Source organism: Candoia aspera, chromosome 2, assembly GCF_035149785.1.
Source record: "Candoia aspera isolate rCanAsp1 chromosome 2, rCanAsp1.hap2, whole genome shotgun sequence".
In the NCBI taxonomy this organism is placed as follows: Eukaryota; Metazoa; Chordata; class Lepidosauria; order Squamata; family Boidae; genus Candoia; species Candoia aspera.
This window is the reverse complement of record NC_086154.1, coordinates 127,231,878-127,243,937: the sequence shown is the minus strand read 5'-3', so window position 1 is coordinate 127,243,937 and position 12,060 is coordinate 127,231,878.

Below are 12,060 nucleotides of genomic sequence, written 5' to 3'. Positions count from 1 at the left end.
TGGCTATTTCTTCACTAGTGACTTTTGGCATCTCATTATTGTTATATTGGCACACCTATGGCTGGATGACTCTAGAAGACACTATCAGTCACTACCCCGTTTCTCAGCCAGGTTTAGAGATGCTGAGCAATGTATCTGGGACCTCTTACGTATGGTTCCAAATGCTGCTATTCCATGCTGGGAGTCTTCCAAGCTCCCTCTGGCCATTAGAGACTGCAGAAAAGTTTGATAGCTTAAATCGCATTAAAAATAACTAAATGGGGTTTGCTTTGCCCACACCTCAGGATGGTCTCAAAATTTGTCTTTCAGAATGTCCTGTTGACTCTTGGTTAGATTATACAGAAAGGTAGTCCTGGACCTCATTAACATACTGATGATGACTCTTCAGTCCAGACCAAATAATTCTTAGCAGCTTCATGTGTACATTAAATAATGTCTGAGTTCACACACTAAACAAAGTCATAATTTGATTCTGGTTTAGTGTGTTGCTCAAACCCATCTAAATGCTTTTATTCAGTAACATATGGTTGAGCACAGTGTATGAATCCAGTGAATGAGTGCCAAAATCTGTTAGATTCTACCAGATAAACCCCATAGGTCCTATCAGAAATAATCCTTAGCTACCTTTTGAGTAAACTCTTAAATACTTTAGATGAAACCTAGCAAAGCAAAGCAAAGCACCATCCTTGCATCTTTACACCCACTGACTGAACTTGGGCTTTGGGGGCATGTATTTATTCATTTGTTTAGGTGTATAGGCGCCCGCATCCAAAGAATCTAGATGGTGTACAGAGTTAAAACAGCATTTTAAAAACCACATCACATTTCTAATGGCAGGGTCACTGCATCTCTTATGATGCAGCATATTGGCTCTGGTGACTTTTCTTTTTGTTTACTCAAGTGCTCAGACCATTTGCACTTCTGTCTAGACCAGGTTGTACTGGCAGAGAGCTGTCCAGACTCCTTTCTCATTGAATTGTGATTCACATGGACAGTGGCTGCTTGAAAAGCAAACAGCACTCCTACCTAAGACAACCAGACCATGTATACCGACTACACGCTTGCAAGATTTAGGCAAATGATGCTTGTGAGCATGATCTGAAAGTTAAACCCTGTGCACGGCTGTGAACCTCCACGTACAGGTTTGCCCCATAGCTTCAGCATGCCTAGACAATTGAGCAAACGTTGTTTCAATTTTACTTTCATGGAATAATGTAAAAGCAGATGCATAAAGACCATTGTAATCTAGGCCCCAAGGTGTCCCCAAGCATCAATATAATCACTGGATTAATCCAATTTTTTGTTTTGGTACTTCAAGCCAGTTTTTTACTCCTGGACTAGCCCCTGCAGTTTTCTTGGTAAGGTTTTTTTGGAAGTGGTTTGCCATGGCCTGCTTCCTAGGGCTGAGAGAATGGGACTGGCCCAGGGTCACCCAGCTGGCTTCGTGCCTGAGGCAGGACTAGAACTCACAATCTCCTGATTTCTAGCCTGATGCCTTAACCACTACACCAAACTGATTATTAATCCAATCATGTGTGTTTAATAAGCTAACCTAACCGTGATGGCAGCCTGGGCAGTTGCCTAGGGGCCAAAACCGTAGGGACACCTATCTGAGTTATGTGTATTAGTTGAATAGAAAGATACTGTCTGCTATTTTGTCCCCCAGGCAGTTTAGTAGCTTATCAGTTGCCTTCTGATCTCTGGCTATTGAAGCATTAACACAATTATAGTGGAGGGTTGTTTATTTGTTTTTTGTTTAAATTACAGATACAGGTAGTCCTTGTTTAGCGACCACAATTGGGATCGGCAACTCAGTCATTAAGCAAAACGGTTGCTAAGTGAAACTGTGACTGTGCTTATGATTTTACTTCAGCTTTCCTTTGCTTTACAGACCTGCAGAGGTCATAAATGTGAGGATTGGTTGGAAAGTTACTTTGTCATCACTGTCGAAACTGAACGGTTGCTAAATGAGGTAGTCACTAAGTGAGGTCAACCTGTATATGAAGATAACTGGTCAAAATCAGGTTGGCTTCCAATACAAGGTTTTATTCAATTTTTTGCCTGGAAGTAGACCAGGAAAGGGTAGATTACTTGAAAATAGTATGTGAGGGAGGGAAGAAGCCACAGTTATATACAATGCTAAGCCAGTGGTGGGCAACATGCAAACTATGGGCTGAACTCATTTAGCCCCCCAATACTTATATTATTATATTGACTTAAGATGGTAAATAAATAAAAAATATGTATTTATTTGCTTTTTCTATTGATACCTGAAGGTAAACAAGACACTAAATGTCTTGGGTAGGGCCTAGGAAAAGTTGGCTGCATCACAGGACTGCATTAGAAGAAATATGGAACATCTGCCTATCACCTAATATTTCCGTTTTTTTCCTGACTCTACTTATTTAGCAAAGTGAAAATTAGGCAGGCATGATTTCCCTTGATAAATTGGTTGGAAGGGCTTTACTGATTAATCTCAGACTTGCAAGGAAGAAAGGATGGATATATGGATTTTCTCCTCTGTCTCCCCAGTAAAGGTTGTCTGCTCCTACTAACAAATCTATTGGGCACTTACTCTTTCAAAGTAATTTTATGCAATCAAACCTTTTCCCACATTTACAGAGCCACAGTAAACACAACGTCACTTTCTCAACTTACGCAATTTTTCCCCCACGTAGCTTCTGTATTAATTTCCTCCCTCACCCTCTGCCAAGATCTTTTTTACTCAGACCTTGTCTATCATCCCCCCCCCACCATCCCACAATACGTGTGGCACCCTCTAGTTTCCAGAAACAAATCATCCTGTATGGATGGGGGAACAAGTAAGATATATTTTCCAAATTTCCTTGGACCTTGATAGTTTTCCACATTGGGCGAAGATAAAAAACCTGCATCACCGAGACAGTACCACAAATCATGGTGTTTAGTAGTATTGTGCAAAAGCCTGGAAATCGTAGTATTTCTCTCCCTGCCTTAATTTTACCTTTCTCATTTCCTTTTTCAGACCGAATACCAGCCCTTCGGAGAGAGAAAACATTCACACACCGTTTTCTACAATAGAGCATGTCCAGTTTTGCATTCTAAATTCACGAAGCGCTACCAAAAGTGTAAGAATGGACTTTGGTGCGAGATAGGTGTATTTATGCCCCACCCTTGGTTACGCATGTGATTCCTCAGGTGTACCGATTTTTGCCTAAGACATTTTCAGCTTTTTTTTTTTTTGGCTCTAAGAAAGTGAATGAGATTTAACCCGCCTATCTTGTACTTTTAATCCCCTAAAAAGCCACAACTGCTTTTGCCACTGATACGCGGTTCCGTCCTAACTTCAGCAGCCTGAATGATGCTCACTGGCATAAGAGACAGTCTCTCCCTCCTGAAATCAGGCTATTTTTAAACCTGCTTCTTTGCCTCCCGTTTGCCCCAGACTAGCAAATATTTGCAGCCACAAGTTTTCACAAATGTAAATTAAAGACTGGGGAGGGGAAGAGGGAAGCCACCTCTCCCCTAGATGCCAGTGGACTAAAATTAGTTTGGGGTTTACTAGACACATTGACTTCACGCTGCGAATGCTGAGTTACTTTCTGTGTTAAAAAAATATTATTGTTTACTTAACTGTTCTTAGTGAGAAATGTGCGTCTGTTTCTTTAAACGGAGAGCTCTGCAGGCAGACAGAGCGGCTCCGGGGTTGTTTGCACCTCGAGCTGAGGGCGGGAAAGGAGAGCGGTGGGAGAGATCTGAAGAGAGCATCCTCTTGTTGAGGAGGGGAGGAGGAATGGCGGAGAAGAGCAAAGGGTCAGGACTTAGGTTAGAAAGAATCCGGGGCGAGCCAGAATTGGAGAGCTAGAAAGGTTTGCTTCTGAAGCTCAGGCTTCAGAAGCCCTTTGCTTCTGAAGCTCAGGCTAAGAGCAACTCCAGGTAACCCAGGTTTATAAGCAACCTTGTCCTTTCGGCCACACTCGTGCGAGAAGTCGTGCCGCTCGATTTTAGCGTGGGGGCGGACAGACCCGGGCTTTGGGGAGGACTCGACCCCAGAGATGGCCTTTGAAGGCCTTTCCTTAAAATTGGGCTTAATTTTTGAAACGCACAATTAGCACACCTTGGAGACAACCAGGAGGAATCGTTAGGCTGGGTTAACCTCCACGCCGTCTTAGAGTTTGTATATTTTGACAAGTTTTCATTTATGTGGTACTTTTCATTGGTGGAAGGTTGTCCAGTCGTAATTATAGCTGTCATAACAACCCTTCCATTATAAATAGTGTTATTCCATTTCTATAATTTTGTATTCTACCCAAAGAGCTGCTAGTAAATGTCTGTGGAAAATTAACGTTTGGAGAAGAAATATCTATGTTTCCCATGGACAGATTATTATAAACCTGCAGAGGCATCTGTCTTCTGTAGAGAACTGCAGAAATTACATCTATGCAAGACTGATCGGGAAAGGAGAGATATTTGGCCTAGGATTCAAAAGGGCTCTCATATTTAAGCATTAGCTGATTTTTCTCTTTTAATATACTGAATTTGTATCTCACTGTTTTGTTTTTACTTCTCTTTAAAAAAAAAAAAAGCTTATTGTGGCAAGGGGCCTCAAAGTTTGAAAGTTACCTGGGCCAGTCTGGATCTCTGCTTCTGTGTAATAGTTTAGTTACAGGCTTTACTTTCCAGCTGAACTTTTGCTCCAAGAGTGCTTAGTATACAGTGCTAATTATAGCCCGTTTTCACATAACACATATCCCTACCATAGTGCAATTTGTTTGGAATTATTGTGTTGTGTGAGCCTAGCTATCATGGGTGGTGAATTATGGCCTAGTGTCTTAAGTAGTTCTGGGTATTATGTCTTACTAAATTGTAGTTAAGCAAACTATTGGTGCGCTGTGGGAACCCAGCCACTATCTCTGGAGATGACCACTTGTCTGTTTATCATCATTTCCTCTCTGTTATACACATGAAAGGTAAAGGTGAAAGGTCCCCTGTGCCAGCAGCAAGTCATGTCTGACCCTTTTGGGGGGACGCTACTTTCGCGACATTTTCTTGGCAGACTATAGAGCGGGCTGGTTTGCCATTACCTTCCCCAGTCGTCACCTTCCCCGGCAAGCCGGGTACTCATTTTACCAACCTCGGAAGGATGGAAGGCTGAGTTGACCTGAGCCGGCTACCCGAGATCCAGCTTCCACTGGGATTGAACTCAGGTTGCGGGGAGAGTTTTCGGTTGCAATACTGCTGCCTACCATTCTGCGCCACACAAGCCTGCTCATTATACACATAAACCTGTCTTTTCTTGTACACCAATCACATACAGCCAGACTGAGTCTCCCCTTTCTGAGCTGACTCAATATATTTTCTGCCTGAGACAGAGGGCCCTACTCCATTCCAGGTGCAAGAGCTGGCTGGACTGATAGTTGACTCTTAAAGCATTGACCTTAGATATTATCTTCTATCATATTTGAAGCAAGGGTCAAGCAGTTCTGATCTATTTAGGATGAAACCCCAATACTGCCTTCTCACCAGCAAAGTGTATCTAGGACAGTTGCCTCAGTTTGCATATTGGTAGATCTGGCCCTATCTTGTGTGGATTTCAATGCTAGAACTTCCTTGTATTATTGCAGAAGTTATCTTTGGGATTAGAATGATGTGAGGAAGTGTTGGAGGAAAACCTGTCTGAGGGCATCTCAACATCCACCTCTAGTTGTTTAGTAGAGTGATGAATTTGTGCCATTTTTGTTATCTTACTCTCAGGTTTTACAGCTGCTGTCAGTTTAGAACTAGACCATTTGTATATGTCACTAACATGAATTCCTGGCCACTGTTATATTCATGTCCTTGCTCATTAGTGAGGGATTTCTATATTTATTGTAAGCATATAAGGGAAAATATGTAAGAACAACTTCTTTGAGAATGTGTCTGTGTACATGTATGTCATTATCTGTCCCTTCATCCCTCTGTCCATCCAGCTGGCCAATGGCCAATTCTAGCTGACCCAGAAACACAAAACATTATTTTTATGTTCCCTAAGACTCAGAGATGAGAATATAATAAAATGCAGTATCCTCTTTCCTATATAGACCAACCAGATTTGAGATTAATTCAAGCAGGACATGATGAAGAATCTTGCTGTTTTCCACTGGAACTCCACAGCAGCTGGTATTTAATGGTTAACAGTATAGCTTCTGATAGTTCATTATAGCCATCATGACTACATGAATCTATGTCATGCAGTATTTTGTTGATGTAAACAGGGACACATCTTTGCATGAATTGGCTGAGTTGAAAGGTGTAATGGATTTTCTCGTAGAACTGAGTGAAAAGATTCTGTCTAGCACTGAAAATAAATATGGCTAACTACAGTCCTTTTCTTGGCTTGAAAATTCATGCTTGCTTGGTCAACAAAGAACAAAATCTGAAAGTACAAACTAAAGGTCTAGAGAAGTCCACAACACTGAGACTGGACAACAGAAGAATAATCATATCATTGAACAAAGGAAGTTCAAGAGAAGCTAACTGAAATCAAGGTGATTGTTTTCTTTTTTTTTTAAACGTATTTCCTGATGTTTCTGTTGTCCCTCAGCTTTCATTTCTCTGATTGTATAAATTCAGAGTGAGTCATAACATTTGCAATTTCTCTTCATAGCTAAAGCTTTATTGTGAACAGACAGGCATTTTCCCATCAGCTTTTGTGAATTATAATTCGGCCATCTTTACATAAATAATGAATAGGTGATTAATCAGGAATATTTTATCTGCTGTTTGTATGCATGTGTGTGTATGTGTGAGTGAGAGACAGGGTATATTAAAATGTCAGAGCTTCTGTCAGTTACAGACTGGCAGAGCAAAAGTAAAGGAGGAATAGTATTTCCACTTTCCCCTGCCCTACTTGCAAATCAGTGGGAAGAAATTAAACTATACCAGCTCCAGATTTGGCATAAGTCAAAGAAGGCAGTGACATATCTAGTGGTTAGGGCACTTGCTAATACCTTTTCATTTTGTTGGTATTACTGCTGCTTCTTCCATATGCATTTGTTTCAGTTAGATGTATTTTGTTTGTCCATGTTTTATTGCATTTAGCTATTTTAGGCTTTAGTGGAGTAAGCTGCTTTTGTCACGGCCTTTCCGTTCTTGCATTTAACCACAGAACAAATATGCCCTGCTAACATTTTTTTTTCTGCTGTGTCCCCATGATGTTTCCTTCATCACATCTTCGGCCCGTTCATGAGACAGCGTTAAATCCTCCTCCGCTGTGCCAAAGTCTTTTCTCCTTGAACCAACAGCAACCAGGAGCAGTTAAGATGTGTCAGATCTGATGTGCTTGGCCGTTCATGCTGTTGGCAGCCCAATCAGGTGATCCACAGGGGGCAGGATCAGCCCATCACCTATTGACCACTTGTAGACATGCACAGATTCTGAGAACTCTTCTCCACCATCATTCTTTTTCCCCTCCCTCCCTGCAGAAAGAGTTGGGGAGTTTCCTGGTTTTGAAAGAGCCATGCTTTCTTGGAAATAGGAGATTATGACTCTGTCAAAATTTTTAACCTCCACATGCTTGCTGAACAGCTGCTCATCAGACTTCCAAAGGTACCTGGTTCTAAAAAAGCTGCACTCCCAAAAGCATGAAAGCATGGGTCTTTTAAAAACAAACAAACACCAAACTCTGCAAGCCCACTTGCCAGCAGAACTGCTGGCAACTAGACTTATCCTCTCCTCTTTTGCCAGAGGGAGCACCCTCTTTTGCAGGGTCAGACTACCTATCAAAACTAGACATCCCCCAATCCATATCTTTGCCCCATCCTTGCATCAGTTTTGGGATGCAAGGATGTTTTTTCCACTAGCTGGTAATCTTCTGAAAAAGGTTGGGCAGCAAAGCTAAGGAGTTTAACACATTACTTTGCTTAACATATCTGGTGCACCTAAAATGAAGACATCACTATTCCACAGTGAACCAAAACATAGGCAATGGATGCAGGATAGGGACTGGCAAAGAGACAGCAAATGTTACGCTGTTAGTTTTTGTTGACTCAGATTAATTGACAGTGGGAAAAGGCCCCTTAAAAAAATGCAGTAAAAAAAGCACATGCATGTGTTGGTCTGAATCTCAAGCCAACCAGTAGGTTCTGTGATTTAACAAAATTAGGGATGTGCAACACTTTGGATCTGCAACAGAAAAGGTGCTTTGGAGGGAATGTCACACCTGTCAATGCCTTCTTAAAGAAGTTGCATCCTTGGGGTCACACAGTAGGCATGCAGTCCCAGGAAAATATGCATGTGTAGTCATCCACATTGTTCAGGACCAGTGCTTTTCCTTTTAATTTTCTATTCTACAATTTAGAGGGATGCTGCATTTATTACTTATTTTGTTAAAACCTATTACGTTTTCAAACAGAAGCTGACGAAGTATTTAATTCCAATGCTAGAGAGGCAGGCTTTTTTTTTCCCATTTAGCAGGAGCAGATTGTCTCTTGTTAGAAAATCTGGGGTAGCAACACCAGAAGATAAAGTGGCAAATGTGTCTATGCCACATTTTAAAAGTAGGCTTAATTGGGATGTGAAGGGGCAAAACTTAAAATCACCAGTGCTCACATAAAATACCACATAAACATAGACTAAAGTAGGAATGGGCAATTCAAAACCCAGTCTCACATGCATCCCAGAATTAACTTTTGTGCCTTCAGGGACCTTCTGAGCCAAGTCAGTGACATTTTGAGACAAACACAGAAAAAAAAGCCATTTAAGTGTATCCTTTGTTTACTAGTCTATAAAGGTAAAGTCACTGTTAAAGGAACCTTGGGGTAAAAGCATTAGTGGCCTTCTGTTGGGAAGCTATATAATGATTCCTTGTGTTCATAACCTTGAATTAGGCCTCTGACTTCAAGCTGCAAATCCTAATTTACCAGTTGTCCCTGTCCTGTTCTATGCATACCGAGGAGCCAAAGAAGCATTTGATTGACCATAACGTTGAAACAAAATCTTTGGACAAAGAATGATTTTTGGTTTGAACTGGTTGGGTTGATTTAGATCATGTGTGTTTAATTTCCTGTTTGTTAAGATGTTATATTATGTGGTTTTAACTAAAGAAATTTTAAAACTCAAAATCCTGCAAGTTTTATTTCAGTCTAACTCCATAGGACCCACATTAGACATCAGTTACATAAGTCCTAAAATAGGCTTAGGATTATTAAAAAAACAAAGTAAACCCTCAGAACTCCACCCAAAATAACTTTAAAAAAACCTCTTCCTTTCTGAAGAGTGAATAGAATGGAACACTTGCTGATAATGCAAAGTTCATTATGGAAGGAAATAAAGCTCCTACCTATGGAGCTACTCTAAGCCAACATTGGTAAGGATTCTCAGTATGCCTGTAAGCAATACATGTGGGGCCTGTGAAATTCTGTGCTCTGATCTACCAAACTGATTTGAAAAATTGAACTGTCAAACTGAACATCTGAACTTATTCTGTTCCAGTGCTATAGTTAATTTGAACACATGATCAGGGTCATTTCCAAAGTCCAGAGAAAACTGAAAACAGTTAAAATTGCATTAATTTGTCAGTTCAATTTAATGAAGTGATTTGACACATAAAATTGGCAAAGCTTCATCAAATCATGATTACAATGGAGCACGTAGCTGAGCTTGGATGTCTTGAAAAAAGTAAGGGCCAGATTGTGAGCACTTGGATAGAGAACCTCCAGAAAATCCCAGGCCTGTTGGTTAGGTACCAAGAAAGCAAGATAGGTGTGCCCATGGAGTTACCACGACTCAAGTCTGACTTGAAGGAGACTTTATCTAATATATATGTTTAAGTTTGGGAGTTTCTATAGGCCAAATAGAAAAAAATACCATGCCTTTGTGTGTGTCTGTCTCCAAAAGGGAAGATTGTTTTTCAACTCACTGACCTTGAAAGCAATGTATACACTTTTGAAAATGCAATAATATAATTGTCAGTAAAAGGAGCAGATCATTTCTGAAAAGAAACCAAAGCAATATTTAAACCCATTAGAGCCCATCAGAGTTTCAGTAGAATACAATTTTTACTGTATGTCTAAAAACTCAGGAGCAATAAAACCAATTTCATCTTCTTTGGAAGAATTTTCCATAGCCTTTGTCCCTACCATCCAGCTTGAATTCTTGGTGAGACATACAGCAGGCTTTTGCTGAAAGTCATAGATGTCAACTACCTAGGGTCCATGATTTATTTAGTTATGAAATATCTGTTAGGTATTTCATAACTAAATAAATCATGGACATGTACACATATGAGAGAAGACTCCACTTAAGCCATTTAGGGCTGTAAAAGTCAAACCCCACATCTGTGAGTTAAGGAATGAATGGGAAGCCAGTGTAATTGATTCAAAACTGGTGAAACAGAGCGTTTAAAATGCACTACAGATAAGAGTCTGGCCATTGCATTTTCCCTAACGAAGTTTCCAGAACACTTTTTGAAGGAACCCTCAGAATATGTTGCAGAATCTAAATCAATGTTTCTCAGCCAGGGTTCTATGGAACCCTAGGGTTCTGCAAGAGGTCACTGGGGTTCCCTGGGAGATCACGATTTATTTAAAAAATTATTTCAAATTTGGGCAACTTCACATTGAAGAGGCAAGCTTCATTCTTTATTTTTAATTTAAGAACACTGTTAATGCATATATACAGGCCTACAAATGAAACGAATATAATAATTTTGTAACTTCTGGCCTATATTTGAGCCTGAATGTTCAGGGGTTCCCCAAGGCCTGAAAAATATTTCAAGGGTTCCTCCAGGGTCCGAAGGTTGAGAAAGGCAGTTCTAAACCGAAGTTAATTAAGATATGACAGTCTGGATCAGGTTTACAGTCCCTAAGAAGAAACTATTAAAATAGTTTAGTCACAGATAAACAGGCCATGGATAGGTTAGAAATACTCTGGTTTTTCCAGCCTATGCTCCAGAGTTGCTCCTATAGTTTAGCTCCAGAGTCAAACTAACTCTGCAGCCAAGGGAGACCCTCAGCTCCAGAAACTCCTTCCTTACTCGTCACTCAACCGTTTACCAGGTTCCACCCCCAGAAGTTTGTTGGTTTATTTAAATCAATTTCTAAGCTACCTCAATCACCATGGCAGCTCCAGGTGAATACAACCATGTTTTTAAAACAAAAGAAGAAAAATCAGTAATAACAATATCAGCTTTAAGAGCTTTGGTTGGGGAAACTGTAACTACAAATACAAATATATGTGTGTACATGTACGTGTGTGTGTGTATATATATACACACACACACCCCTCTATATAGCATAAGAAAAATAATGTTTGAGGATTCTTAATAGTTGCCAAATGTTACCTATCTATTGTATTCAAAATCTGGAGTATATTGAGACCCAGTATAACATAATGATGTCAGACATCTGAGCAGTAGATTTCCTGGTACACATTTCAGTAAATAAGATGGGTGCCAGAAAGCCATCAATTCACGTGCACAATTAAAACAAATACTACTGATTGCATATGTTCAGATATTTATTTGTATTTCCTTTAAATGCAGAAACTAGATCTCTGATGGTTCTTACATCCCTATTCCTATTATCAGTCTTTCTTTATCCATGACCCAGAGAAGGCAGAGTTAACCTCATCTGCCTGTTTTTGCAGACAGAAATTAGAATACAGAGAAAGGGATGGAGTCATAATTCTCATTTGCATATTGCTGAAAATAATTCAGATTTAAAGATGTCCTGTAATTAGCATTTTGAATGGTTTAACTCACATTCTCAGAATAAATATAAATAATAGTCAAGAGGATAGTTTAATCCTTTTGTTGTTCAAAATTTGACCAGTTTGTGTATGAACAATGAAAAGCATTCTAAAGTTTCCTCACAATTCTCAACTATGTTTTGTCCCCAACCACATGTCCTCATTTAACCTTAAATACTTGTCTCTGTGTTTCCAGGAATGTGTTTCTTTGTCAAACATTTGGAAATATTTTTTTTTCCTTTTAAAGTCAGGAAAGTTTCATATTTAGAAGAGTGAGAGACCAACACATCCGAACCTGAGTAAGCTCCTTTGATCAGTTGTGACATTGAATGAATGGTAAATACATCCTCAGAC